This window comes from Dendrobates tinctorius, unplaced genomic scaffold, assembly GCF_039654945.1.
Source record: "Dendrobates tinctorius isolate UK_male_01 unplaced genomic scaffold, ASM3965494v1 ptg000001l, whole genome shotgun sequence".
In the NCBI taxonomy this organism is placed as follows: Eukaryota; Metazoa; Chordata; class Amphibia; order Anura; family Dendrobatidae; genus Dendrobates; species Dendrobates tinctorius.
Window position 1 is genome coordinate 3896647 of NW_027361669.1, and position 17713 is coordinate 3914359.

The 17713-nt window shown below is 45.1% G+C and overlaps 1 protein-coding gene across 6 annotated transcripts in view; it reads right to left on the reverse strand.

Annotated features, from left to right (window-relative positions):
• The window catches only part of LOC141046529 (E3 ubiquitin-protein ligase RNF14-like), a 175849-nt gene that overhangs the window by 130269 nt on the left and 27867 nt on the right, over nucleotides 1-17713 (reverse strand). The window lies entirely within an intron of this gene.

The following is a 17713-nucleotide window of genomic DNA, read 5'->3' on the forward strand; positions in this document are numbered from 1 at the left end:
CAGGAGGTTTGATTTGGCCCGGTGAGAAACCTCTCACTGGTTGTCCTGAATAAGGAGTCAGGAGACTCTGAAACACGTTGACAATAAACTTACAATTCTATTACCAATATTTGTGTCGTATTTTGCAGAGCGCAGAAATTACCGTATATACTCGAGTATAAGCCGAGGCACCCAATTTTACCACAACACAGCCAGGCATGCATTGTCACCTCATCCCTATCCTGGTATGCAAGGCTCCCTCCAGGGCTGTGAAGTCGGTAAGCCAAACCTTTGACTCCGACTCCTCAATTTCCATGACACCGGCTTCCACTCCAACTCCGACTCCCTCATACATGGCTCATTAGTGATACATTTACTGTAGTAAAATGGTAACATCAGGCTTTTAATCATTATCTAATATATAAAGCTGAATGTGTGTGTGTAGGTATGTGTGTATGTCCGGGATTGGCATCTGCACTGTCGCAGCTACAGCCACAAAATTTTGCAGAGTCACACGTCTGGACCCCGAGAGCGTCATAGGCTATGTTGTGAGGCGAAATATTAACCCTGCGAGTTCCAATTCGCCAATTTTGCCTATTATCCTTTCTATGGTGTTATCGCCCTTCTGTAAAGCTGGAAATAACACAATTTATTACCGTGCCAACACAGACCACCCTCTGACACAGACTGCAGGAGAAGTCCAGTATCACACAGGAAAGGATTAGATACACGGCTCAGCAGTCAGTATCACACAGGATAGGATTAGATACACAGCTCAGCAGTCAGTATCACAGGATAGGGTTAGATACACAGCTCAGCAGTCAGTATCACAGGATAGGAATAGATACACGGCTCAGCAGAGAGTATCACAGAGGATAGGATTAGATACACAGCTCAGCACACAGTATCACACAGAATAGTATTAGATACAAGGCTCAGCAGTCAGTATCACACAGGATAGGATTAGATACACGACTCAGCAGTCAGTATCACACAGGATAGGATTAGATACACGGCTGAGCAGTCAGTAACACACATGATAGGGTTAGATACACAGATACACATGTTGTTTATCAAAAGGCTCTTGAATGAGTTGAAAAGAAAATACTATCAATACTTGGGTAATCGTTTAGTTAATTTGTGATGCAAATCTGTAGTGTTGAACATATGATGTGAAATGTTTTTATGTGCAATATAATCATTATAATTTGTTATAACTAACCACAGTTGGTTACTACACCCAGGCAATGCCAGGCTCTTCAGCTAGTTATGATATAATAATCAAGCCATTTAGATAGAACATAAAATATATTTATTGGAATACAAGTTTAAAACAAAAAACGTTTGCGTATTTACAATTTTCTATACACTATGCAGTAAGTGGAAAAACAATTTTCCACAAAAACGTACCATTTGTGCAGTCTATGAATTTGTTCTGAGAAACATGGATTTTTGTGATAACTCACCGTAAAATCCTTTTCTCCGAGACGCTCATTGGGGGACACAGGTACTGTGGGTGTATGCTACTGCCGCCTGGATGCTAACACTAAGTGAAAAAAAGAGGTTAGCTCCTCCTCCGCCGTATACACCCTTGCCCCGATTGCAGGCGGAAACCAGTTTGGTGTAAAAGCAGTAGGAGATGAAACAAAAATCATACAAGATCAACCTTAATGCAGGTAACAACATGCCTAGAAAATAACCACCCTAATCTCATACAGACAGCATATTAAATAAACCGAAGCCAACTTGGCTATCAGGGTGGGTACTGTGTCCCCCAATGAGCGTCTCGGAGAAAAGGATTTTATGGTGAGTTATCACAAAAATCCATGCTTCTCCTTCACCTCATTGGGGACACAGGTACTGTGGAATGTCCTAAAGCAGTCCCTGGGTGGGAACGTGACTCACCGATCCAAGTTACATGCACCTCCTGTCTAAAGGTGCATCACCGCTGCTTGGAGAATCTTTCTACCTAGGTTCGCATCCGCCGAAGCCCGAGTATGGATATTGTAATGTTTAGTAAACGTGTGCAGGCTAGACCAGGTTGCTGCCTTGCAAACCTGTACCGCCAAAGTGCCCAAGAGGTGTCCACTGCCCGAGTAGAGTGTGCTCTGATCCCTGCTGGAATCAGACTCCTGAATAGCCAAACAAATCAATCTGGCTATGGTCAATTTTGAGGTAGCGAGTCCCTTCCTGTGACCTTCAGGGAGCATGAACAGCGCGTCTGACTGACGAAAGGATGCCATCCGTGACACGTACGTCCTGAGTGCTCTCACCAGGTCTAACGTATGCAGGGCCTTTTCCACACGGTGTACCGGTGTTGGACAGAAAGAGGGCAAGACAATATCCTCATTAATATGAAACGAGGAAACGACTTTTGGCAAAAAAAGAGGAGCTGGTCTAAGAACCACCTTGTCTTTGTGAAAGGTCAGAAACGGGGCTCGGCAAGATAACGCTGCCAGCTCGGAGACCCGCCTGATTGATGGTATAGCTACCAGGAACACCACCTTCCAGGAAAGGCATGACAAAGGCTCCTGTAGAGGCTCAAATGGAGCTTCCTGCAGAACACTTAGGACCAGGTTAAGGTCCAAGGCATCCATAGGTGCCTTATAGGGAGGTACCAAGTGGGAGACACCCTGGATGAAAGTCTTTACCTGCAAGCTGGTAGCAATCTTGGGCTGAAAAATGACGGATAAAGCCGATATCTGTCTCCTGAGAGAACTGGGGGCCAAGCCTGAGTCTAGACTGGAGAAAAGCCAAGATATTAGGGATGGAGTGGAGAACAACCGACACCTCTACACCATGCGAAGAAAACCTTCCAGGTGTGGTGGTAAATTCGTGCTGAGGCAGGCTTACGGGCGCTAACCATCGTAGCAACCACTTCGAGCCCAAACCCCGCCTGCGTCAGAATCCACGATTCAACGGCTAAGCCGTCAAACACAGGGCCCCAGAGCTCAGGTGGCAGATCGGTCCTTTAGAAAGTAGATCTGGGTGTTCTGGCAGTCGCCATGGCACATCAACGAGCAGCTGCACTAGATATGCGTACCACGCCCGACAAGGCCAGTCTGGGGCCAGTACAATCACTGGCACCCCTTCTGCCTTGATCTTCTTGATGACCCTCGGAAGTAGTGGCAGCGGGGGGAATAGGTATGGGAGGCGAAACTGCTTCCATGACAGAACCAGCGCATCCACGGCGATTGCCTGCGGGTCCCGGGACCAAGCGACAAATACGGACACCTTGGCGTTTACCCTGGAGGCCATCAGATCCACATCCGGTGTTCCCCACCGTTGGCAAATCTGCTGAAAGACCTCTGGGTGTAATGACCATTCTGTGGATGTAAGCCCCTGCCGGCTGAGGAAGTCTGCCACCCAGTTTTCTACCCCAGGGATGTGGACCGCCGATATCAGCGAGCGGTTCCTCTCGGCCCAGCGAAATGCGTGCCCTACCACGCGCATGGTTGCCCTGCTGCGGGTGCTCCATTGGTGATTTATGTAAGCCACCGCCGTGGCGTTGTCCGACTGCACCCGGATGGGGCGGCCTGCTAAAAGGTGATGAAACCGTTGCAGAGTCAGCTGGATCTCCCGTATCTCCAACAATTTGATCGGGAGGCGTGCCTCCTGCGGCGACCACCATCCCTGGGTCATGTGGTGGCGAAAAACCGCTCCCCAGCCGAGAAAGCTGGCGTCATTTGTGGCCACCAGCCACTGCTCCAGGGCAAAGGGTTTCCCCTGAAGGGAGGAACTGCTTGTCCACCACTCTAGCGACTGTCTGACCTGAGAGGACAACCGGCACCGATGATCGAGCGTGAATGGGTTCTTGTCCCAGGTTGACAAGAGGACGAAGATGGAACTGGGCAAACTGGATAGCTTCCATCGCTGCCACCATTTTCCCTTGAACCCTCATGCATAAACGGATGGTGTGAGGGACTGGTTGCCGCAGTACCCGCACTCCCTGCCAGAGGGCTAGGGCCTTGTCCTGAGGGAGAATTACCAACCCTGGGAAAGTGTCGAAGGTCATCCCTAAGAAGGAAATTCTCTGAGCTGGAACAAGGGATGACTTCTTCACATTGACCAACCACCCTAAGCGGGTAAGAGTATCTAACGTAATGCTGACACTTTCCTCGCATGCCCGCCTTGAAGGGCCCTTGATCAAGAGGTCGTCTAAGTAGGGAAATACGACTATGCCCCGGGAGTGCAGGATGGCCATGGGGACTGCCATGACCTTTGTGAACACCCTGGGGGCAGTGGCTAGCCCAAAAGGCAGCGCTGCAAACTGAAAATGTAGCCCGTTGATGACAAAGCGTAGAAACCTTTGATGCGGAGGGAAAATGGGGATATGTAGATAGGCTTCCTGGATATCGAGAGGCCAAGTACTCTCCCTGCCCCATTGCCGATATGACTGAACGGAGAGACTCCATCCGGAAATGTCTGATCCTGATAAATTTGTTCAGGAGCTTTAAATCCAAAACGGGCCTGACAGTCCCGTCCTTTTTGGGGACTGCAAACAGATTGGAATAGAAGCCCTGCGTCTTCTCGTTTTCCGGTACCGGAATGATAACTCCGTTGCGGCTGAGCGAATCGATGGCTCCTAGTAGAGCCTTTGCCCAGGTCTCCACTTTGGGAAGACGGGAAAGAAAAAATCGTCTTGGAGGGTACGTGACAAATTCTATCTTGTACCCTGTGGACATCAGCTCTCTCACCCATGTGTCGTGAGCCACATTGAGCCAGGCGTGGTGAAACCGAAGTAGGCGGCCGCCTACCTTTCCGGTGCCGCCTGACAAATGCCCCGAGTCATTTGGCTGAAGATCTTTGGGACCTGGCTCCCCTTGACCTGGACTAGTTAGCACGCATCCATCCAAAGGGTTGGCTCTATATGAGACCTGTCGGTCTCTATTCTGGTTGGGGCACCCTGATGCGGCGGGATTAGCCGCCATAGTCCACCCGGTGTTGCGAAAGGCCCGAAAACGCGCCTGAAATTGGTGACGAAACGGCGGTTTGACTTTTTGTTGAGGAAGAAAACTGCTCTTGCCTCCTGTGGAATCGGAGATGAGCTGATCTAACTTCTCTCCGAACAGGCCGCCACATTGGTATGGTAGCGCTGTCAAGGACTTCTTTGAGGCTGAATCAGCCCGCCATGTCCTTAACCATAGCGCTCTCCTAATGGAGATTGCATTTGCGGCCGCAAGTGCCGCGCAGTTGGCCACATCTAAAGATGCATTAATCAAGTAGTCCCCCGCCATGGCTATCTGATTTGTGAATTCTAACACTTCCGCTGGTAGGTCTATGTCTTGCAAGGCTCTATTCAAATCTTCTGACCAAGAAATCATGGCCTTGGCTACCCACGTTGCTGCGAACGAGGGAGAGAGTGCTGATCCTGATGCCTCAAACACTGAGCGAGCCAAGTTCTCTATGAAACGATCAGTGGGATCCTTAATAGAAGAACCAATAGGCACGAATAGTAGAGTTTTTGTAGCCAAGCGTGATACAGGTGGATCCACTGTTGGGGATTCCGTCCACATTTTACGGAGATCCGGGGCAAAAGGATACTTCGCCTCGAGTGACTTCTGGCCCGAGAACCGCCTGTCCGGCTGTTCTCTGTGTCTTTGCACAATGTCCTCAAATTCAGGGTGAGTGTAAAATGCCTATGGGGACGCTTGACTCGCTTAAATGACACCTTATGGCCCGCAGCCAGAGTGGAATCATCCAAAATCCCCAGAGTCTGGTTAACGGCTTCTATGAGACTGTCAAGTGTTTCCTGACCACCTGGCGTATCTAGGTTAAGGAGTACGTCCGAGTCGTAGTCCGAGCCTTGCTCGCTATCGACTGTTGGTGAAGGAGCGAGAAGCCGAACTCACGGATGCCGAGGCACCGGATGGACCTGGAGACGCCGTATGGGTTCGTTTCCCCCGCGTCTGCCTGGAGTGAGAGCGGCCCCTGCAGGCCGAAGGCTCCTGTGAGGTAGAGGACCCCTCTAAGACAGGTGAGCCACTGTCCCTGCCCCTATCTGGAGCCCGAAGGGACTTGATTGCTCTCGTAAGTGACGCCATAGACTGCGAGAGTGAGAACGCCCATTCCGGGAGACTTGGTACACTGGACTCGGTCGCAGGGAAGCTGAGCGCGTTCGGACTCGCAGGCTTCGCATACCCGCTTGGTCTGTGCCCGAGGAAAAGCGGCCCGACAGGAGATGAATGCAGATTTTCCTGACATGCTGTACCTGTCAGGCCTCCGTGTTGAAAAAACCGCCAGGGGAGAGAACTCTTTGCTCCTGTTAGCGTGGCCTCTCTGTGGGCTAGGAGGCAGCACTTACCCCAGTCCTGTGTCCCCTGTGTCCTCAGCATGCGAGGCGTCACTTGAATCTGCGCACCACCACTGCGGGACGGCCCCCGGAAGAAAAGAAGGATCCTGGGGGCGGTACTTCCTCTTGCGGCCTAACTTTGGCCTGAAGCCGGGGCCTAAATTTTTTCGGCGTCCGCCCATGCCACGGGGGCGGAGCCGCCGTGACGCGATGCCGGGGGTGGGGACTTCCGGCTGCGGCCTAGCGCTGGCTGAAGCTGCGGCCTCGATTTTTACTATCCGCCCGGACTCCAGAATCAAGGCTGGGACCGAACTCGCTGCTGCCGGATGCCCGTCTCTGCTGCTGCCCAGGAGAGGTCAAGGGCTCCAGCCCTGCGCCGCTAAAGGAGCCCTCCCTGGCCATCCACCTCCATCCAGCTCAGGGGGGCCATATGAAACAAGGACGGTGCAGGCACCCTAGCTCCATCTAACCCCTTCAAAGGGTGAGGAGAGGGACCGTCCGCCGCCTTGCCTCACCGCAGTCTTAGCAATGGTGGGGCAGTGGGGGCCGCACGGACTACGCTTGTGCCTCTGTGCAGCCTGGAGTTTCAATACCCTCGGGTGGACAGGGCTAAGTCCGGCATCATGTCCCACGATGCGGGAGAGGATACGTGGAGGGACACTCGCACTTGCTCGCCCGTTGTTGGTTTGGGGAGATCGGACCCCTTCAATACGGTCCGTCGCCCGTATCTCACCTCCGTGGTCTGACAATATCCCATGTTGCGGAAGAGGATACGTGGAGGGACACTCGCACGTGCTCGCCCGTTGTTGGTTTGGGGAGATCGGACCCTTTCAATAGCGTCCGTCGCCCCTGTCTTATTTTCATGGGGAAGAAAAAAAAGTATCAGTCTTGAGACAGACCGACGTGTTCCCCCAACAGACACTAAGCAAAAAACTGGTTTCCGTACGCAATTGGGGCAAGGGTGTAAACGGCAGAGGAGGAGCTAACCTCTTTTTTTCACTTAGTGTCAGCCTCCAGGTGGCAGTAGCATACACCCACACTATCTGTGTCCCCCAATGAGGCAAAGGAGAAATAGTATCGCCTCTATCAGGTCCTCCTGCATAGATGACCTCAAATCTGACCTAATTATTTTAAGGCTAGAGAACAACCTCTCTACACTAACTTGGGTTGGTAGCAAAGCAGTAATGACATGAGCAATATCTCTAACAATTTCAGGGTGTAAAGGAATTGCCTCCTGCACAGTCAGTTTTGAGGAATGATTGAACTCTTCTACTTCTTTGAGAGGAAGTGAAAAATGCTGCTGAAATATGGTCAATCTGTTTTCTATGGGAGTGGAATCTTTTTCACTGCGGCAACGCTTTGCCTGCTCCATGTCGTCCAAATACCTTTCGAAATCAAACTCCTCATCTGATGAGGATGAAGAAACAGCAGCAGTGGCAGGACCCGAGTCCTCTTGCCCTTGGTCGTCCTGTAGCCCATTCATCCTAACTGCTAACTCAATCAGAGCTTCCTTTCCTTTAATAAGCTGTTGATCATCCAGCAATATACGATGACTCTGGTCCACATAAACATCTGCCAGAAGAATTTTATTTTCTAACAGCAGTATCTCTCTCCGTTTCATTGTAGCAGCAATGCCATCTGCGATTAAACCTCCTCTTTGGGACAGGGAAAACAACAACTTCTTCCACTCCTTTATAAAAATACCAGGAGTTAAATCCTCAGCTTGTAACTTTTTAGTCACTGTAAATGGACGATGAAGCAATTCCTTCAATTCAGCCACCTGTGTTAATTGACCTTCATGTAGTGTTACCTGAGGGTTGGCCGTATCTACAAGGAAGGGTTTCGGCTCAAGCAATCGCTCAATCATTAAATAGGTGCTGCCCAACCGAGTGGCTTGAACCACAATTGCCCCTTTTCCAGCACATCTCTTCAAGATGGAATGAATTTTAGGGGTTCTGGCAGCAATAGTCAATTTCCTCACTTTGCTAATCCGAGTTCCAGCATGTCCCTCTTGCAGACCGTCTCAAATTGCCAGCTGCAGCGTGTGCACAACACAGCACATGCGATGAATAGGAAGTAGGTGTGAAGCAGCTTCAACAACATCATCTAATTGTAAAGAATAATTTTGCTGTTCTTCTGTAGTAATATCTGTTTGTTCCTCCTTTATGGGAACAGGACTTTGGCCTTCCATCTCCAACATACTGAATTTGAAATGTTCTTTTAACTGCTGGTCATCTTCATTATTCTCATTCATCAGTTTAATTGTACTTATCATGTTTGAAGCATTATCATTTACAATAGCAAGAACCTGCTCTTTTAGGAGTTCGTAATCTTGCAGAACTTTTTCTACTAAGGTCTGGAGAAACTGGCAGCTGTGATGAGCTTTAGTATCTTTTCCTACCAGCGTCTTAGTAAAAAAAATTTTGTTGAAACAAAGATATCGAACGTTGATAGCAAAATAGCTCACTCTGTGACGTGTGCAGGCATGCATTTTAAGAAACAAAAAGCATTTCTTGAGAGTCTTTTTAAGATCTATCTTTTGGTTGAGGGCTTCTTCAATCACTAATTTTCTAATACTTTCTCTTTCCAGAGAAACATCATGTTTGCGGGCCATTTCTCCATTAAGAGCTGTAAAATTCGGTTGTGCAAATAATGATAATGGTATACTGTCCTTCACAACAAGCTCGATGAGCTGTCTTTTAAACACAACTGCTGTCATTATTACAGTAACTTTGTCACTTACAAAATATCTTGTAACTGATGTTTGAGATGCTCTTTCCTCCTCTTTTGCCTGGTGGGAAGTGCTGGGCTCTGGTTTCTTGGTGCTGCTGTGATCTTTTTCAATCACAGCATTATAAACTTCAGCTCGGCGAGCAAAAAATAAGCCCTCATCCAACCCCAGATCACGAAGAATGGAGACGCTATGGGTATTGGAAAATGGCGCAAATTTTTTTTTTCTAGCAAACTTTGGAATTTTTTTTCACCACTTAGATAAAAAAGAACATAGACATGTTTGGTGTCCGTGAACTTGTAATGACTAGGAGAATCATAATGGCTCTTCTCTGAACTTGCTCCACTTTTTCAATGTCTTTTTTAAAATGTGGTGCCCAGAACTGGACACAGTATTCCAGATGAAGACTGACCAAGGAGGAGTAGAGGGGGATAATTACTTCACGTGATCTAGACTCTATGCTTCCCTTTCTCTAAATACATCCTAGAACTATGTTTGCCTTTTTTTGCTGCTGCTTCACACTGTTGACTCATGTGCAGTCTGAGATCTATTAGCATCTCACAAAATTAGAATATCATCAAAAAGTTATTTTATTTCCGTTCTTCAATACAATAAGTGAAACTCATATTAGAGTCATTACAAACAGAGTGATATATTTCAAGTGTTTATTTCTGTTAATGTTGCTGATTATGGCTTACAGCCAATGAAAACCCAAAAGTCATTATCTCAGTAAATTAGAATACTTTTTAACACCAGCTTGAAAAAATGATTTTTTTTTTTTTAAATTTGTTTATTGAACTCCAGAACATAAAAATATACAACATACAATTGGCCCATGTTAATAAACATTTTCCACAGAGCATACATGTTTCCATCCATTATTAAAATATAAAGCCAAGAAATTACACACATTATTTTTTTTAGAAGAACACGGTAGTATTGTACATAACCTTCCCAGTATGCGCAAAGGACATTGGTTATATATCATAAAACATGTATATCTATCAAATCACATAAGCCTTTTAACATATTCGGATAAGAAAATCTAATCAGAAATTCCTAAACTAAACTACGACTACCACTACATCAACCTATATCTACTATTTCGCAGCCTAGTATCCTACAGCATACTATCTCGCATGTGATGTCTCAACCTTGCAGGGTAAGATGAGAGGAGTTCCACCTCCCCCAAATCTTTTCAAATTTACCCAGGCATCCCCTGTTTTGATATAACGTGCTCTTGTACGGGAAGAATCAAATTCACCAAGTCAATCCAAATCCTAAGGGAGGGGACAAAGTTCCCATCCACCGTAATGCCAGTACCTTTCGTGCCATAAATAACGTCTCACGCAGGAAGACTCCATCATATCAATCCCAGATCTCCTCATCCCATACCCCAAACAAGCAGACTAGTGGCTCCAGAGGGACCGGGGCTTTCACTAGGGATGACAGTAAGGATGTCACCTCTCCCCAGTAATGCAGGACAGTGGGACATTGCCACACCATATGAATAAAATCTGCGTCTGAAAAGTGGCACCGTAAGGCTATGCGCACACGTACCGGAACTCTCGCGGAAATTACCGCGAGAATTCCGGAATTCCAGTCCGCGGGAAAATCGCATTTTAAATTCCAGCGATTTTCCCACGGAAAAACTACCATTTTGCAAGCGTATTTAGCTTGCAAAATGCTAGCGTTCTCCAAGCGATCTGTAGCATCGCTTGGAGAACTGATTGACAGGTTGGTCACACTCGTCAAACATAGTGTTTGACAAGTGTGACCAACTTTTTACTACTGAGGCCGCCTATGCAGCATCAGTAGTAAAAGATAAAATGTAAAAAAAAATAAAAAATGGTGTTATTCTTACCTTCCGACGTCCCGCGCAGCCATTCCCAGTAATCCTTTGCGAAAATGCCCGCGATGACGTCCGTTCTCGCGGGATCGCGATGTCTCACGGTTATTCGCGATGACGTCACGCGAATGACCGCGAGACTTCGCGATCCCGCGAGAACAGACGCCATCGCGGGCATTTTCGCAAAGGATTACTGGAAACAAGAGTGTGGAGAGAGGCGGGAAGGCTGCGCGGGACGCCGGAAGGTGAGAATAACAATATTTTTTATTTTAATTTCTATTTTTTACAGGGATATGGTACCCAAAGCCTGGAGGACAGTCTCCTCTCCTCCGGACCGTGGGTACCATCCGCAAATGTTCGGCTTACTTTCCACATGGTGTGCACATCTTCCTCTTGACAATACTCCATAGAATCTTTATGGGGTTAAGGTCAGGCGAGTTTGCTGGCCAATCAAGCACAGTGATACTGTTGTTTTTAAACTAGGTAATGATACTTTTGCCAGTGTGTACAGGTGCCAAGTCCTGCTGAAGAATGAAATTTCCATCTCCAAAAAGCATGTCGGCAGAGGGATGTATGAAGTGCTCTAAAATTTCCTGGTAGATGGCTGCGCTGACTTTGGTCTTGATAAAGCGGACAGTTTATACCTGCAGATGACATGGCTCCCCAAACCATGATTGATTTTGGATACTTCACACTAGACCTTGGAAATCAAAGTCCCAGAGTCTGGAGAGACAGACAATCCAAGCGGCTTGAGGTCTAGTGTGAAGTTTCCACAATCATTGATGGCTTGGGGAGCCAAGTCATCTGCTGGTAATGGTACACTGTGTTTTATCAAGACCAAAGTCAGCGCAAAGTCATTCTCCAGCAGGACATGGCACCTGTCCACACTGCCAAAAGTACCAATACTTGGTTTAAAAACAACAGTATCACTGTGCTTGATTGGCCAGCAAACTCGCCTGACCTTGACCCCATAGAGAATCTATGGGGTATTGTCAAGAAGAAGATGAGAGACACCAGACCCCACAATCCAGACAAGCTGAAGGCTGCTATCAAAGCAACCTGGGCTTCCATAACACCTCAGCAGTGCCACAGGCTGATCGCCTACTTGCCACACTGCATTGATGCAGTATTTGATGCCATAGGAGCCCAGACAAAGTACTGAGTGCATTTACTGAACATACATTTCAGAAGGCCAACATTTCGGATTTTAAAATAATTTTTCCAAGCAGGTGTTATAAGGTATTCTAATTTACTGAGATAGTGACTTTGGGGTTTTCATTGGCTGAAAGCCATACTCATCAACATTAACAAAAATAAACATTTGTAATAGATCACTCTGTAATGACTCTAAATAATATAAGAGTTTCACTTTTTGTCTTGAAGAACTGAAATAAATTAACTTTTTGATGATATTCTAATTTTGTGAGATGCACCTGTAAGTCTTTTTCACATGTGCTGTTGCTTAGTTCTACTTCTCCCATTCTACAAATGTAATTTTCATTTTTCTTGCCCAGATGTAGAATCTTGCATTTCTTGTGGTTCCTGTGTTACCTCATATCTCTCCCAAGTGAACAGCATTGTTACATTGTGTACATTAAATAAGACTACGCCAAAAGAAAAGGAGTGCAATACATGCAAAAAAGTACAATGAAGTACACGACAATATGATAAAATAAAAATAATATTTATTAATTAATTACAAATAAGTGTGTACAAAAGTTTTTTTATATGTGTGTTAAAATTAAGTATATCATACAACCCTAATTAGTATATGTACCCAGTGCAAACCAATGCAGCAAGACTCTTTAATGGCACATAACAAAATTATTTCACACAAAAGTGTTATAATGACCATAAAAAGGCAGTATTATTACATATATATAGGCAAAAAGTTTAGATGGCACTAAATTAAATCATTTTTCACCGAAAATTGTGCTAGCCATAGAAACCAATAGCGCTACATGCATATAAAGGCCAACCCACAAAATACTGCCGATAAAAGTACAAAAGAGTCACGTAAAATCACAACTTCTTAGCGCTTACCCATATAGTATGGTGCCTGGTTGCTCTGGAGCCACGTGTCACCCTTGACGCGCGTTTCGCCCTTAGCTTTATCAAAAGGGATACGCTGTTTACACATTTATCCAGAGCAACCAGGCAATAAGACTACATTGTGATTTTAAGAATACACTTTTAAAGTATAATCCATGAAAATATGCTTCCCTTTCCCACAAAACCAGTTTTGTTCTGATGCTATGCCTATTTATTTTACTTATTGTCAGGTTCACATATCCAAAACATTTTCTTTTGTTGAGAGAAAGTGAATAGACCAAAGGTAAAAATCAGTGAGTAAAAAGTCTAGAAGGGGTAAAAATTGTACCGAAGATTGAAATCTTTGCTCTGTTACAAGTGCAGTACTCCAAAGATTTTTACTTTTTTGAATCCTTGGAATAACTGATTAAATAATTTTAGTAATAATATTGTTCTGTATGCACTAAAACAGTCAATAGAAATGCTTAAATTCATAAACATATGTGTATATATACAGTGGGGAAAAAGTATTTAGTCAGCCACCAATTGTGCAAGTTCGCCCACTTAAAAAGATGAGAGAGGCCTGTTATTGACATCATAGGTAGTCCACAACTATTAGTCAAAATGAGAAAACAAATCCAGAAAATCACCTTGTCTGATTTGGCAAGATTTATTTTGCAAATTATGGTGGAAAATAACTATTTGGTCACCTAAAAACATGCAAGCTTTCTTGCTCTCACAGACCTGTAACTTCTTCTTTAAGAGGCTCCTCTGTCCTCCACTCATTACCTGTAGTAATGGCACCTGTTTGAACTTGTTATCAGTATAAAAGACACCTGTCCACAAGCTCAAACAGTCACACTCCAAACTCCACTATGATGAAGACCAAGGAACTGTTGAAGGACACCAGAAACAAAACTGTAGACTTGCACCAGGCTGGGAAGACTGAATCTGCAATAGGCAAGCAGCTTGGTGTGATGAAATCAACTGTGGGACCAATAAAAAGAAAATGGAAGACATACAAGACCACTGATTATCTCCCTCGATCTGGGGCTCCATGCAAGATCTCATCTTGTGGGGTCAAAATGATCACAAGAACGGTGAGCAAACATCCCAGAACCAAGTGGGGGGACTGTTATGATTGAGTCACCGTAGGAGGCAAAAATAGAAATGCTAGCTAAGTCCAGAAAACCAGAGAAGTTGGCAGCTATCGGATTGCAGACCCCTGAACCTATCAACACAACTAGCAGTAGCCGTGGGGGGCTCCTACGATGCCCTAGGCCCCTCGATCACAGCCGGAGGACTACATAGCCTAAAGACAGAAAGGGAAATCTAAACTGCCCCAGAGCAGACCCCAAAGCAAAAGGCAGCCCCCCACATATAATGACGGTGAAGCAAGAAGAAAGAACAAAACACAGACAGAAAGATAGGCTGAGCAAAGATGGGGCCCACGCTAGCTTAGATAGGAAAGGACAGGAAGGCAGCTGTCTGCAATCCGTGAAAAACCCTATGAAAATAAGAGCCAACAAACTGACAGTAAAAAAGGCCCTGAAGACGCTAGGCTTCAAAAAAGCTATGTCAGTACTCAGGAATATTCTGAAGACAGAGCAACAGGCAAAAGGAGATTCAGCTCACCCCAGCAGGGAATGGCAGAATCCAGAAAAGCAAGGAAAACAAAACACTAAAAAGGCAAAGCAGAAATCTTAGCTTTAGATGAGCAGGAATCAGACTGGTTTCCTAGAAGTCCACAGAGAAATCACCCGCAGGCCAGAAGGGCGTCGGCAGCCTTATATCCAGTCATTAACTCCACTCAGCCAGTCATCATCAGCAGCCCCAGGTGTTTGACAATCAGGCTCACTACCTTTCTTCACCAGAAGATGGAGTTCCTCGGGCCTCAGTAGTGAAGGGGAAAATGAACTCACAACAGGGGACCTAGTGAATGACCTGCATAGAGCTGGGACCATTGTAACAAAGGCTACGATCAGGAACACACTACGCCGCCAGGCACTCAGATCCTGCAGTGCCAGACGTGTCTCCCTGCTCAAGACCGTACATGTCTGGGTCCCGTCTGAAGTTTGCTAGAGAGCAATTGGATTATCTAGAAGTGTATTGGGAGTATGTCATATGGTCTTATGAAACCAAAGTAGAACTGTTTGGTAGAAACAAAACTCGTCGTGTTTTTAGGATACAGAATGCTGAATTGCATCCAAAGAACACCATACCTACTGTGAAGCATGGGAGTGACAACATCATGCTTTGGGACTGTTTCTCTGCAAAGGAACCAGGATGACTGATCCGTGTACATGAAAAAATGAATGGGACCATGTATCGTGAGATTTTGAGTGCAAACCTCCTTCCATCATCAAGGGCATTGAAGAGGAAACATGGATGGGTGTTTCAGCATGATAATGATCCCAAGCACACCACCAGGGCAACGAAGGAGTGGCTTCGTAAGAAGCATATGATGGTCCTGGAGTGGCCTAGCCATTCTCCAGATCTCAACTCCATAGAAAACCTTTGGAGGGATTTGAAAGTCCATGTTGCACTGTGAGAGGCCCAAAACATCACTACTCTAGAGGAGATCTGCATGGAGGAATGGGCCAACATACCATCAACAGTATACCAGCCTTGCGAATAATTACAGAAAACATTTTACCTTTGTCATTGCCAACAAAGGATAGATAACAAAATATTGAGATGAACTTTTGTTAATGACTAAATACTTATTTTCCACCATAATTTGAAAAATAAATTTTGCCAAATCAGACAAGGTGATTTTCTGGATTTGTTTTCTCATTTTGGCTTTCATAGCTGTGGTCTACCTATGATGTCAATTACAGGCCTCTCTCATCTTTTTAAGTGGGAGAACTCTCACAATTGGAGGCTGACTAAATACTTTTTTCCCACTGTATACAGTCGGAAAAATAAGTATTTCATACTTATACTTGATTTTGCAAGATTTCCCTCCCACAAAGAATGGAAAAGTCTGTAATTTTTATAGCAGGTATACCTCAATTGTGAGAGACAGAATCTAAACATAAAGAGCAGAGAATCACTTTGTATGATTTTTAAATAATTAAATTGCATTTTATTTCATGAAAAAAGTATTTGATCACATACCAACCAAGTCCTCATACTCTGTACTTTACCTGTATAATTTGGACCTGTTAGAACTTGTTACCTGTCTAAAAGACACCTGTACACACAATCAATCACACTCCAACCTCTTAACCATGGCGAAGACCAAAGAGCAGTCTAAGGACACAAGAGACAAAATTGTAGACCTGCACAAGGCTGGGATGGGCTACAGGACAATAGGGAAGCAGCTTGGTGAGAAGACAACAAATCGAAGAAACACAAGATGATGTCAATCTTCCTCCGCCTGTGGTTCAATGCACAATCTCACCTCGTGGGGTAAGGATGATTCTGAGAAAAGTGAGGAATCTGTCCAGAACTACACAGGAGGACCTGGTCTATGACCTGAAGAGTGCTGGGACAGCAATCTCAAACATTACCGTTAGTAACACAATTAAATTCCTGCATGGCACGCAAGGTCCCCCTGCTCATGCCAGCACATGTCCAGGCCTGTTTGAAGTTTGCCATCTGGATGATCCAGAGGAGGCATGGGAGAAGGTTATTTGGTCAGATAAGACCAAAATAGAACTTTCTGGTATCAACTCCACTTGCCATGTTTGGAGGAAGAAGGATGAGTACAACCCCAAGAATACCGTTCTAACTGTAAAGCATGGTGGGGGAAACCTCTTTCTTTGAAGGTGCTTTTCTGCAAAGGGGACAGGACGATTGCACCATATTAAAGGGAGACTGGATGAGGCCATGTTTCGCAAGATTTTGGCCCACAACTTCCTTCCCTCAGTAAGAGCATTGAAGATGGGTCTACCAGCATGACAATGACCCGATAAACACAGCCAGGGCAACTAAGGAGTGTCTCCATATTCCATAAGAAGCATTTCAAGGTCTTGGAGTGGCCTAGCCAGTCTCCAAACCTGGACCAAATAGAAAGTCTTTGGAGGGAGCTGAAACTCAATGTTGCCTAGCGACTGCCCTGAAACCTGAAAGATCTGAAGAAGATCTGTATGGAGGAGTGGACCAAAATTGCTGCTGAAGTGTGTGCAAATTTAGTCAACAACTACAGGAAATGTCTGACCTCTGTAATTGCAAACAAAGATTTCTGTACCAAATATTAAGTTTTGTTTTTCTATTGTATCAAATACTTATTTCATGCAATAAAATGCAAATTAATTATGTAAAAATCATACAATGAGATTTTCTGGATTAATTTTTTTAGATGCCATCTCTCACAGTAGAAGTGTGCCTACGATAAAAATGCAGACCTCTCCATTCTTTGTAGGTGGGAAAACTTCAAAATCAGCAGTGTATCAAATACTTATTTGTGTGAGTGTTTGTATACACACACACAAATAAGTTCACGTCACATCCTTTTGCCCAATTAAAAAAAAAAAAAAAGATATGTGTGGTATCGTTACATCCATAAAACTACGATATATCAAAATATAAAAAATAATTAACTCAATTGGTCATTAGAAAAAGGAGAAAAAAATCAAAGTGCCTGAATTACGTTTTTTCAGCAGTTGCAACACTGCAAGAAAATTCAGTAATAGCTGATCAAAACATCATGACTACCCCCAGTTGGCATCAATTAAAACGTCACCTCAATGCGCAAATAGCTATCACATGGCCCAATTGACCAAAAATTAAAAACGTTCCGGGTCTTAAAAAATGGTGACACAGGCAATTTTTTTTCCTACAAATTTCTGATTTTTTTTCTCGCCACATAAATGGGAAAAGAAAC